Source organism: Sapajus apella, unplaced genomic scaffold, assembly GCF_009761245.1.
Source record: "Sapajus apella isolate SASKATOON/1434 unplaced genomic scaffold, GSC_monkey_1.0 scaffold86, whole genome shotgun sequence".
NCBI lineage: Eukaryota > Metazoa > Chordata > Mammalia > Primates > Cebidae > Sapajus > Sapajus apella.
The window spans coordinates 5388440-5402195 of NW_022437026.1; the positions used below are offsets into that span (position 1 = coordinate 5388440).

A 13756-nucleotide genomic window follows, 5' to 3' on the forward strand; every position below is an offset into this window, starting at 1 on the left:
GTAACAAGAGCAAAACTCCGTCTCGAAAAAAAAAAAAAAAGAAAAGAAGCAAAAGACATGAAAAAAATTTCATTAAAGAGAATATACAAATAGCAAATAAGTACATGAAAAAAATCTTCGATATCATTCGTCATTAGGGAAATGGAAAAAAAATCATAAGAAACCATGCAAAAAAAATCATGCTTATCAGAATAACTGAAATAAAAATATTTGAACTAGCTCATTGAACTCGCCTGCAGCTGTCGGGGTTCCTGTGTGTTTCTTGGTTGTCGGAGCCAGGCCTACACGTCAGCAACCATATCGAAGGGACCTGCAGTTGATATTCATCTTGGCACCACCTACTCTTGTATACATGTTTTCCAGCATGGAAAATTAGAGATAATTGCCAATGATCAGGGAAACCAAACCACTCCAGGCTATGTTGCCTTTACAAATGCTGAACAATTGATTGGTGATGCCGCAAAGAATCAAGTTGCAGTGAAACCCACCAGCAAGGTTTTTGATGCCAAACATCTGATTGGACGAAGTTGATGATGCTGTTCTTCAGTCTGATATGAAGCATTGGCCCTTCATGGTGGTGGATGATGCTGGCAGGCCCAAGGTCCAAGTAGAATACAAGGGAGAGACTAAAAGCTTCCATCCGGAGGAGATATCCTGTATGGTTCTGACAAAGATGAAGGAAATTGCAGAAGTCTACCAATGCCGTGGTCACAGCGCCAGCTTACTTTAATGACTCTCAGCATCAGGCTACCAAAGAGCTGGAACACTTGCTGGTCTCATTGTACTTAGAATTATTAATGAGCCAACTGCTGCTGCTATTGCTTATGGCTTACACAAAAAGGTTGGGGCAGAAAGAAACATGCTGATCTTTGACCTGGGAGGTGGCGCTTTTGATGTGTCAGTCCTCACTACTGAGGATGGAATCTTCGAGGTGGAATCTACAGCTGGAGACACCCGCTTGGGTGGAGAAGATTTTGTCAACTGAATGGTTAGCCATTTTATTGCTGAGTTCAAGCACAAGCATAAGAAGGACATCAGTGAGAACAAGAGAACTATAAGACACCTACATACAGCTTGTGAATGTGCTAAGCGTACTCTCAATACTGGCCTAAGCACCCAGGCCAGTATTGAGATAGATTCTCTCTACGAAGGAATTGACCTGACTCCTCCATTACCCATGCCCGATTTGAAGAACTGAATGCTGACCTGTTCCATGACACCCTGGACCCCATAAAGAAAGCCCTTTAAGATGCCAAGCTAGACAAGTGACTGATTCATGATATCGTCCTGGTTGGTGGTTCTACTCATGTCCCCAAGATTCAGGAGCTTCTCCAAGACATCCTCAATAGAAAAGAACTGAATAAGAGCATCAACCCTGAAGAAGCAGTTGCTTATGGTGCAGCTGCCCAGGCAGCCATTCTTTCTGGAGATAAGTCTGAAAATGTTCAATATTTGCTGCTCTTGGATGTCCCTCCTCTTTCCCTTGGTACTGAAACTGCTGGTGTAGTTATGACCATCCTCATCAAGTGTAATACTACCACTTCTACCAAGAAGACACAGACCTTCACTACCTAGTCTGACAACCAGCCTGGTGTGCTTATTCAGGTTCTGAACATGAGCATGCCACGACCAAGGATAACAGCCTGCTTCACAAGTTTGAATTCACAGGCGTACTTCCTGCACATGTTCCTCAGATTGAAGTCACTTTTGATATTGATGCCAATGGCATCCTCAATGTCTCTGCTGTGGACAAGAGTACTGGAAAAGAGAACAAGATCACTAGCACTAATGACAAGGGCCATTTGAGCAAGGAGGACAGTGACCGTATTGTCCAGGAAGCTGAGAAGTACAAAGTGGAAGATAAGAAGCAGAGGGACAAAGTGTCATCCGAGAACTCACTTGAGTCCTATGCATTCAACATGAAAGCAACTGTGGAAGATGAGAAACCTCAAGGCAATATTAATGATGAGGACAAACAGAAGATTCTGGACAAGTGTAATGAAATTATCAACTGCTTGATAAGAATCAGACCACCGAGAAGGAAGAATGTGAACATCAGCAGAAAGACCTAGAGAAAACCTGAAACCCCATCATCACCAAGCTGTACCAAAGTGCAGGAGGCATGCCAGGAGGAATGCCTGGGGGATTCCCTGGTGGTGGAGCTCCTCCCTCTGGTGGTACTTCCTCAGGGCCCACCATTGAAGAGGTTGATTAACCCAACCCAAGTTTAGTGTAGCATTGTTCCGCCTACTTAAAACATTGAAGGATCTAAAAGGTTCCGCTGTTATAGTAAGTTACTGGGCATTCTCAATACTTGAATATGGAACACGTACACGGGGTAAGGAAATAACATTGCACTTTATAAACACTGTATTGTAAGTGGAAAATGGAATGCTTAAATAAAACTATTTAAAATTGGCACCATAAAAATAATTGAATTAATAATGCAAGAATGATCCTTCTTACCACTCCTATTTATCGTCATACTGGAAGTCCTAGCTAGAACATTAAGAGATGAAAAGGAAACAAAAGGTGTATAAATTGAGAAGGAAGAAAGAAAACTTTCTTTGCAGATGATATGATTGTCTATATAGAAAATTCAAAAAATTCACAGACACAAAAACTTGATCTAATAAGTGATTATACGAGGTTGCAGGATACAAGGTTAATATACAAGTCAACTGCTTTTCTATATACCAGTAGTGAACAGTTGAAATTTGTAATTAAAAATGTATCACCATTTACATCAGCACCCTGCAAAATAAAATACTTAGGCATAAATCTAACAAAACATGTGCAAGGAAATATGAGAAAAACGATAAAATTATGATGAAAGAAATCAACAATGTAAGTAAGTGAAGAGAAAGTCTACATTCATGAACAGGAAGACTTAATATGGTTAACATGTCAATTCTTTCCAAATAATCTGACAGTTCAATGCAATCACAGTTAAAAATCCCAGCAAGTTATTGTGTGGATATTAACAAACTGATTATAAAGTATATATGGGAAAGTGAAAGACCCAGGACAACTGATAGAGTGTTGAAGTAGGTTAAGCACAGAGTTGGAGAACTGACACTAACCAACTTCAAGACTTGCTATAAAGCTACAGTAATCAAGACTGTGTGGTACTGATGAAAGAATAGACAAATAAGTCAGTAGAACAGGGTAGAGAGCCCAGAGGTAGACCCATGAAAATATAGTCAAATGATCTTTGACAAATGACCAAAAGCAATCCAATGGAGAAAGGATAGTATTTCCAACAAACGTTGCTAAGAATAACCGAGCATACCAAAAAAAAAAAAAAAAAAAAGATGCAGAACTTACCCTTTTCAAAAAAATTAATTCATAGTGGATCATGATCCTAGTGGATCATGAAGCTAAACTGTAAAACTTTTAGAAGATTATATAGGAGAAAATCTAGATGATCTTGGGTTTGGTGATGACTTTTTAGACAAAACACTGAAAGTACAATCTATGAAAGAAAAATGTAATAACTTAGATTTCATTAAAATGAAAGCTTCTGCTCCGTGAAAGATACTGTTAAGAGAATGAAAAGACAAGCCGCAGACTGGGAGAAAATCTTTGCAAAACATATGTCGGCTAAAGAATTTGTACACAAAATATACAAAGAACTCTTAAAAATCAACAATAAGACAAGCAGTCCAATTAAACAGTGAGCAAAAGGTCTGAACAGACATTTCACCAAAGGAGATACACAGATTACAAATATAAGCATGTGAAAATATGCTTAACATCACATATTATTAGGTATTGAACATTATCTCCATCAGAATAATAGCAAAAATTTATAATACTGGCACACCAAATGGTGAAGAGGAGGTAGAACCATAGCAACGTTCATTGATGGTGGGAATGCAAAATGATATAGCCACTTGGAAGAATGTCTGTTCTTTTAAAATAGTTTTTGGGGGAACAGGCGGTGTTTGGTTACATGGATAGATACTTTAGTGGTGATTTCTGAGATCTCGGTACACTCATCACCTGAGTAGGGTACACTGTACTCAATGTGTAGGATTTGATCCCTCACCTGAATGTTCGATCTTATTGTAGACCCAGAAGTTGCACTCCTTGGTATTTACCCAAGTAGTTGAAAACATATCCACACGAAAAATCTGCACACAAATGTTGATAGAGGATTTATACTTGCTTGCCATAACCTGGAAGCAACCAAAATATCCTTCAGTAGATAAATAGATAAACAACTGTGATACATGGATTCAATGAAGTATTATTCAGGGTGAAAAGAAATGAACTATCAAGCCATGAAAAGATATAAAGGAACCTTAAAAGCTATGGCTATATGAAAAATAATCAATCTAAAAAAATCATATGCCATATGATTCTAACTATATAACGTTCTAGAAAAGGTGAAATTATAGACACAGTAAAGATAGTAGTTGCTGAAGGGGAGGGAGATGGAGGGATGAATAGGCACAGGACAGGATTTTTAGGGCAGTGAAACTATTTCACAGAGTGTATTTGGATGATGTGTACATATTTTGATATTATGTGGGGGATGCATGACACATTATGCATTTGTTAAGATCCAGAGACTTCAGTTAATAATATATAAATATCTAGATTATAATTTAGTTAATAATGTATCAAATTCGTTAATAAAATAATGAAAACTGTAATAATTTAGCTAATACATAAACTTTTGTCTGTTGTAACAAATGTACTCCATTAATGGGATATGTTACTAGTGGAAGCTGCTGGGGTGGCAGGGAAAGAGGAGAGGAAGTCTGTGGGGACTCTGCACCCTGTTCAAGTTGTCTGGAAAAATAAAGCTGCTCTAAAAATACATCTCTTAACTTTTTTAAATAGTTAAATCTTCCACAAAGGAGAATTCCAAATAATTTATGCAAATATTTCTCCCTCAAGGAGATGGGGGCTTAACCCTTAACCATTTGTGTACTGGTCAGCACTTGGTAACTTGCCTTTGGACCGTAAAGTGTGGAAAGGGAGGAAAAGGTTAACGTTATAGGAAAAAAACCTGGCAAACACCCTTGCCCAGGTGATAAGGTCAACATCATCAGTCATGTCAATTTCATGTATGTCCCTTTAATATCCTGTGCTGGGAATGGCACTGCCCCTTTGTGATAATCCTCCCAAAATCAATAACCCCTGTCTTGCCATGAGAAAAACATCAAACAAACCCACACTGAGGGATATTCTACACAGTACCCAGCCAGCATTCCTCAAAACTGTCAAGATCATCCCAAACAAGGAAAGTCTGAGAAACTCTCGCAGACAAGAAAAGGCTAAGGAGACATGACAAAGAAAAGTAATGTGGTACCCAGAGTCAGAGAAAGGACAACGGAGCAAACTAGTAAAATGTGAGTAAACTGTAGAGCTTAGTTAGTACAAGTGTGCCGGTCCTGGCTCCCAAGGTGTGACAACGGTTCTGTAAAATGAAGAGATGTTAACAGTAGGGGAAACTGGGCGAGGGGGTGTATGAGAAGTCTGTACTATCTTCGCAACTTTTTTGTAGATCTAGAACGATCTGAAAGTTTGATTTAAAATAATGTGGGAAAAAATAGTGACGGGTCAAATGCTGGTGAGGAACTAGATCACTAACACAATGTGGAGGGAATGTAGAGTAGTACTACCACTCTGGAAGAGTTTGGCAATTTCTTTAAAATTTTAAACATGAAATTGCCTCACAACCCAACAATTGCATTTCTGGATATTTATCCCAGAGAAATGAAAACATGCTCACAAAAAACTTGTACGTGAATGTTTATAGAAGCTTTATTTGCAATAGTCCCAAACTCGAAACAACCCATTTAATGGATGAATGGTTAAGCAAGCTGTGATATATTCATAGCAGGGAGTACTATTTGGCAGGAAAAAGGAAGGAGCTGTTCATATACTCCACAGCACGGATGACTCTCCAGAGACTTATGCTGAGAAGAAAAAGCCAGTGTCAGAAAGTTAGATATGTATGAGTCGCTTTATTTAACATTCTTGAAATGACAGAATCATAGAAATGGAGATGAAATTAGTGGTTGCCAGAGATTAAGGGTGAGGGAATGACAGGAAAGTAGTTGTAATTATAAGAAGGCAACTTCAGGAAATCTGGTGGTGATAGAAATGTTGTGTATCTTGACTGTGTCAATACAAATATCCTGGTTTGCATGACAGTATAAGACCCTGTCTCAAAAGAAATGTTAATGTATCTTTTAATGAAATGACTAAGGCTTTTATCTTTAATTAATTGATGTATTCATGCACAATATTACTTGTTAGAGTTAGACAAGGAATAGCATCCATTCTATTCCTACTTTTCATTTTTATGAAAGTAGTGCTGGGAAACTTGGTTCACGTAAGTTTGGATGGAGTTTTATTATAGCAATATGATTTAGCTCTCTGAACGCTTTCCAAGTTCTATGCCAAAAATAACATACTGCTCTATCATCAAGAATTATTTTTAATAATCTATCAGTTGACGACTTCATTAGGTCCTCCTCTGATATTGTTGAAAGCAAAAAATTGGAAAACATCTGACTTGCAAATATTTATTACCTAGTCTTTGTGGTCATGAAGTTTCTCTTTTTCTGGGAAGTCACCTAAAATACTTTATCAAGACTTATTAAATGATTGTTAATTATGCTTGTTATTCTTTCTCATGAAGGGACCTTCTAATTTGATATACTTAAAAAGGGTTGGGTAAATTGAAATATTTTTCATTTCAATATACATTTACCAAAATTTTTTTGTACATTGATTTTATATTATCATATACTTAATTTTTATTGTGAAAATTTTGAGAGCTGAAAATCAGCACATTCAATTTATGGCAATTTAAGGTAATTGTTGAAGTGAGTCATAAAACTTTTCACCCAGAGTAGACTTATTCTCTGTCCCCCTCCAAAACACTTAGTTTTCATTTTTCAAGCCAAATCAATAAGTTAATATATGTCCCCAAGATAAACACTCTGAATTCTAAGTCTAAGATAGTAGATAGATTAGATAGATGGATGGATGGACAGATAGATAGATAGATAGATAGATAGATAGATAGATAGATAGATAATTGATGGAGCACGAAGCTGTACCATGAATTTATCACCTGGATGAAATAATGGGCCACTATCCTCAATATTTCCTACCTTCACTAACTTTATTTTGTTTTCATGAGATTTCCATGATGGCAATATGTTCTTTGACAATCCTTGGGGGAAGGACGAGAGGAGTCATTAGACAAATATTGTTATCATGTTTCTGCCTCACCATACAACCTATCTGAATTCAAAATACTCCCCAAATGGGTTAAAGCACCTTGTGTCTAATGCCATGCTTTGCCCTTCACAGACATGTGTATAAGACAGAGAGAGACACAAAACCTTACAGATTTATGTTGCCTTCATTAATATTTTCAGTTGTCCTTTTTTTGACGCCATGGGAAGTTTGTACATTTGGCCTAAGGCACTATAGTCAGTTTTTTTCCCTTTTTGTAAAGTGGGAAAAGGGCTATTGAGAAAGGGCATGCAGGACCAGAGAACCAGCCAGACCCCCCAGCTGCAGGTGCACTGTCTGCTAGATCAGTTCAGGAAAGGCAGTTAAGGAATTTGGGGTCTGGAAACAGAGTGCCTTAAAACAATTCATGCCCAAATTCCCCCGGGAAGTCTTCCTGTCTCTTCAGAGACACTTACACTCCAGGTTGTAAACCATGGTTCTAATACCCTCTTCTTGCAAACCACACTTAGAAATAGGTGTGTAGAGACCTAGAACACCTTCTGAGCTTCACCAAGACCTTCTGAGCTGCCGTTTCCCCACTGTTTCAACCCTGACCAAGGAACATCTCACAGTGTGCAGGCAGCACATGCTGTGATCTAAGCCACAACTTAGACTTAGTGCAATGGTGAGATACTGAGAAACAAAAGCCGAAGTGTCTCCAGGAAGTAAACAGCCCGTGTCAAGAGGCCAGGCAGGCCACACATGAAACAGATGCACCACACATGAAACGTGCATAAGAATACAGTGAAGATATGTGCACGTCTTGTTAAAAAAGAGGGGGCAGACAGCTAGAGAGGTTGAAGGAACTGGAAATATGGGATCTCAGAGATTGAGGAGACTTCCTGGAGTTGCATTTGTTTTAGAAATTCCGAGGAGGGCACAAATGAGATTTGATGGAGTAAGGAAGGTCAGCATATGGATACCTTTTTAAACTTCCACAGCTGTCTTCTGGTAAATGAAAACTCCCTGAAGCCCTTTCCTCTCCAGATTGAAGATGTGTTTTTGAGCCTGACGTTCTATCAGTGATTAGAAAGGAAGGAAGGAGGAAAAGGAGGGACAAGTTGGAATCTCAACTTCTGGACTAGCGGTCATCAAATGAGTTAATTTATACTAAAGTGTTAATGACACACAACAGTTATAGCCTCCAAAGATCCCTTGTAGCATAAAGGCTCTGGGAAATGTTGTATATATTAAGGAAGCGAAGTAACAAAGAAATAATGAAGAAGGGAAATTAGGGAAAGGAAATGGGGAGAAGACTGGTTCTCAACAGTGGAGCAATCCAATCAGGAAACCCCATGGAATGGCAAAACTTATCTAGTGCACCAATGGGGCCAGTAGGTATCATCTGCCAGTAGATGGCGGTCTTCATATTAATTGACTCTTTGCTGGAACAGCCTTTTTTCCTACCAGGTATTTGTAGGGTTGGTTGGGTTACTGCATAGGTGGAGAAGGAAGCTACCTCCACAGTGTGAATTGGAGAGCCCGGTGTGAGAGCTCCCCCTGCTCAAAATTTATTCCCTCACAGACTCTGCCACTTATGTCTAAAATTCCTACTTATTCAACCGTTTGTGGAGGAGGACAGATGGCTGGCAAGAAGGGAAATTGGGGTTAGTCATTAACACTTTAGCAGGAACTAATTTGGTATATTAATTCAGGAGAGAAAGGAACTTTCCAGGCACTGGGCACTTAATAGCCTTCTTTTAAAGAAAAAAAGAAGAAGGTGGCCAGGTACAATTGCTCATGCTTGTAATCCCAGCACTTTAGGAGCCAAGGCAGGAGGATTGCTTGAGCCCAGGAGTTCAAGACCAGCCTGTGGTCCCAAGCCACAGGCACACACACCCAGCTATTTTATTTTACTTTTGTAGAGACAGGGTCTTGTGATATTACCCAGGAGGCTGAGGCAGGAGGATCACTTGAACATAGGAGACTGAGGCTACAGTGAGCTATGATTGTGCCACTGAACACAGGAGACTGAGGCTGCAGTGAGCTACTACTCAGGAGGCTGAGGCAGGAGGATCACTTGAACCTAGGAGACGGAGGCTGCAGTGAGCTATGATTGTGTCACTGCACTCCAGCCTGGACAACAGAGAAAGACCCTGTTCTCAACAACAACAACAAAAATAAACAAAAAGAAGACATAGGCAGAAAAGAAATGGTAGGTTGGAATAGATGGGTTTTGCCTGGGGCCAGACCTGAACGATGTTTCCTTCAGCTCCCATCCCACGATGGAGGACAGGGCCCCCACAGGTTTGCTGAACAGACCATAAAGCTTCTTAACCTTGGCTGGGTACACAGTCAGGATAATTCTAATTTCTTGGTACTCTCTACACGGATGCCCATGGATCTGTTTGGGCCAGTACTTTCTTCATCCCTAGGATGGCTTAAGAAGTAAGGGGACATAGAAAAAGAGGAGTAATTCAGACAGACGCCAAGATGGTGAGAAGACCTGAAACTGATGCACTAGCTGTCTGTCCCATGGCAAACTAGGGAAGAGAAGACACATATTCATCAAGGTGCTGGCCTCTGACACCTATAGTTGTCATGTGGAACCTGCAAACCCAAAGGGAGAATCAGAAGTTAGAGAGAAATTGATCACGATGTAATGTAAGGACAACTTCACCTTCTGTCAGAGCCATCTGAAGACAGACTGATGACGGTTATGGTAAAATAATAATCATGACAATAAATCACATTTATTTAACCATCACTTGGTGCCAGGTGCTGTGTTTTATATGCTTGATCTCATTTAACAATTGCAACATTCCTGTGGAGCGGGTATTATTATGACCACCTTTTTACCGATGAGGAAACAGAGGCTGAGGGGAGTTAAATAACATTTAATATGACCCTGAGCATTTAGCCGTGCCGCCAAGCTGACACTACAGGCTGCCCTGGGAGTCTACAAGTTCACAGTGCAGAGGCATTGGAGCAGAGTCTAGGGACATCTAGCTGGGGTGCTGCAGAGGAAACTCATTGGATTCAATCATCTTAAAGGTCCTCCCCCAGGGCATACAAATCCACACACTCATTCAGCAAATACGCACGGAGTGCCAGGCTGTGTCCTAGGAACTAAGAGGATCATATTATCCAAAGAAGTAGGAGGAAGAAGAGGAGGGCATGGAGGAAAAGGAGAGAGGATAGAAAGCGGGAAGAGAGAAAGCAGGAGGGAGAGAAGGAAAATAGGAACAGCAATTAAAAAATCCACATCACTATTAATATAATAGGGACTACCTTACAGAAGTGAAAAAAATGCTATTAAAATATATAGTGGGGCATATAACCAAATCTGAAGAACCCAGGAAACTTTCTTCAGACTAGAAGGGAAGTGACATTTTTCTTTTCTTTTTTTTCAGCATCCAATTTTTTTTTTAAATTTTTTAGTAGAGACATAGAGATGAGGTCTTGCTATCTTGCCCAGGCTGATCTCAAACTCCTGACTTCAAGTGATACTCTCACCTCAACATGCTAAAGTGCTGAGATTATAGGCATGAACCATTGCACCGGGTCCTAAAATCTTTAAATAAGAGGGTATGATCTGGGGTTAGTATTTTTTAGCTATGGCTTGCTCTTGGAGTGGACATAGGGTTGGTGTGGCTGTGTGGGGTTCCCCAAGCCTGACCTAAATACCTGTACACCTTGGGCCTTGTAAGGATGGGAAAGCAGGCTGGAGCCACAGGCCTTGGGGAGGCCAGAGCCAACTGCGCAAAGGTGAAGATTTTGCCCCCAGGCTTGAGGATGTGGTTCTGGGCCCACTGCTCACATACAGCGCACACACTTTGAATTTGGGCACCTCCAACATGGACACGACATCCATTATGACCCCTACAACAGCACTTCCAGCTGGAAAGCTTCATCTTCCCGATCATCTGGAAAAGGACAGAGGTGGCCAGTTGCTGCGATTCATTAACAACATCCTTAGCACAACCTGGCGGAAGGTGGAGTTGGTTCATCTGGCCAGAAACCTGAACAGCTTGACCAACAGCCTTTGGTAGAAGTCCTGGCTCTTGGGCTCCTGACCCCTAAACTTTTGGTCCTTGTCATGGCAGACATCATCTCCCTCAATGGCACCTTCTGCTCTGCCAGGTCCAGAAGAAGGGAAATGACATTTAAGCTGAGACCTGAAAGCTAAATAAGAGATACCTAAGCAAATAAGTCCAGGAAACAGCCTATACAAAAGCCCCATGGATGCTGGGCGCATGGCTCAAGCCTATAATCTTAGCACTTTGGGAGGTTGAGGTGGGAGGGGAGGATTGCTTGAGGCCAGGAGTTTGAAACCAGCCTGAGAAAAATAGTATAACCCTCATCTCTACAAAAAAATTGTCTTAAAAAATTAGCCAGGCATGGTGGCACATACCTGTAGTCCCAGTTTCTTGGAATGCTGAGATGAGAGCATCGTTTGAGCCCAAAAGTTCGAAGCTGCAGTGAGCTGTGATCATGTCACTGCAGTCCAGCCTGAGCAGCAGAGTGAAATCTTAACTCAAAAAAAACAAAAGCCCATGGTGGGAGACTTTGGCTGTTTGAGGATTAGAAGGACGTGTGGCAGGAGTCAGGGAAGAGGAGCTGTCCTGGGCTACTGCTAGAGAATTAAGCAGGAATTAGAAGCCGTGTTGAGACTTCATTCTTAGAGCAAGGGAGAAGTCTTGAAAGACTTTAAGCAGGGCAGGACATGAGGTCTATGTCTTCAAAGTGCTGTGATTGCTATCTAGCACCTGCAAGAGGAAGAGGTTGGAACTCAGGAGAGTCATTGCAAGGAGATCCCTGGGGAGTTTGGTACAGAATAGGAAATAGCCCTCTTCTGAATGGTTCACGTGGCACTGCCCATCCACACTGGCCCTGCACATCTTCTTGAAGGAAGGCAAATCCAGGTGGAGAAAGTAGAAGCTAGGCTTGGGAGCTGAGCTAGGTCTCTACCAGCCTGACCCACCCAGCAGCGGTCCTTTCTGGTCTTCACTCTTGCTATGGTTTTCAACTCTGCATTCAGCAACTGAGGCAAAGCAGCATGTACTCAGGGCTCTTGTGCATCCTTCCATAATCAGTGACAGCTGCACTGAGCTGCAACCCCGAGTGTTTGCCTCCCACACTGCCTATGCTATGGTTCCTTCTCTGCCACCCAGGAAGATGTCGGAAGCTGGAAGTGAAGGAAAAGAAGGCTAGGCAATGGCTAGGGAGTCAAGAGAAGGAAAGTTCAGGCATTTTTTTGAATAAGAATTTTAAGTCAGATAATAATTATGATGCACAAAAGAGCTAAGGATGAATGCAGTTCATGTACATCTGGCAAATTATGCTACCAACCCTGAATTAGGAGAGCTCCGTCTATAAGCTTACCCTTGTGCCATCCAAGAAAGGAGGCAAACCAATGCTTCTGGTTTCCACCCCAACTTCCTGGGAGGCCTTGGATAAGACAGCCAACCTGTTTCTCTGTTTCCTCACTCTCAAACAGAGTTAATAGTCGGCGTCACTTTTATCTCACAAACTCAAGCTGGAAGGAAGAGTGTTCAGATAGCTAAAATCTTTTTTTTTTTCTTCTAAGATCTTGATAGAGAAGTGAGGCAGTGGTGTTGCCAGGACTGTTATCAGATGGCAGGGGCGGGAAAGAGCCAGCTTTTGCTTCCAGCTGTCCATCATGTCATTCCATGCTTTTCATTGGAATTAAATCCTGCATGTTCTAGAACTTTACTTTAGAGTGTTATTCTGCAGGGCTCCTCCTCAAAGTCTCTTTTTCACCATGCACTCCCTACCTGTCCCTGCTCCATAAGCCCCCGATTCTTAAGAGCTTTGTTAGACACTGCAGACATATCTTCAATCAAGTCAGAGAGCAGTCTTACTCATTCTCTCCTAAATTCCATCAAGAAATCCCTCAAATATATGAGTTGAGTATCCCTAATCAAAAAATCCAAAATCTGAAATGCTTCAAAGTCCAAAATTTTTGAGTGTGGACATGATGCCACAAGTGAAAAGTTTTGCACATTAAGCACTTAACACAAACTTTGTTTCATGCACAAAATTATGTAAAATATTTTATAAAATTACCTCCAAGCTATGTGTATCAGGTATATATGAAAAATAAATTAGTTTTATGTTTAGACTTGGATCCCATCCCCAAGATATTCATTATGTGTAAAATATTGTAAAATCTGGAGATATAAAAAATCCAGAACACTGCTGGTTCCATGCATTTTGGATGGGTGATACTCAACCTATAGTGGGTGGCTAGTATATTTGGGTTTCTGGAGCACTCAAATTGAGATCCAGCTCCTGACCTCAAGGAGCTTACCCTCATGCCATCTAAGAAAGGAGGGAAACCAGTGCTCCAGAAACGTTTACACGGGAGAGATGTTTAACAACACACAACAGGAAAACCAGTGACATAACCATGAGGGCAATGGAAGTTTTCTTTTTGCTTTGTATTCCCTAGAAATTGCTGAAGCCTGGCCCCCTCTGTCAAAGCAGCACATTCTCCTCTTGTGCTTCACCCCTGCTACATTCATTT

At 40.9% G+C, this 13756-nt stretch overlaps 1 pseudogene; it reads left to right on the plus strand.

The window, feature by feature from the left end:
* The first annotated feature begins 224 nt into the window (after positions 1–224).
* On the plus strand, positions 225–2231 carry LOC116534131 (annotated as a pseudogene).
* The last annotated feature ends 11525 nt before the right edge of the window (positions 2232–13756 follow it).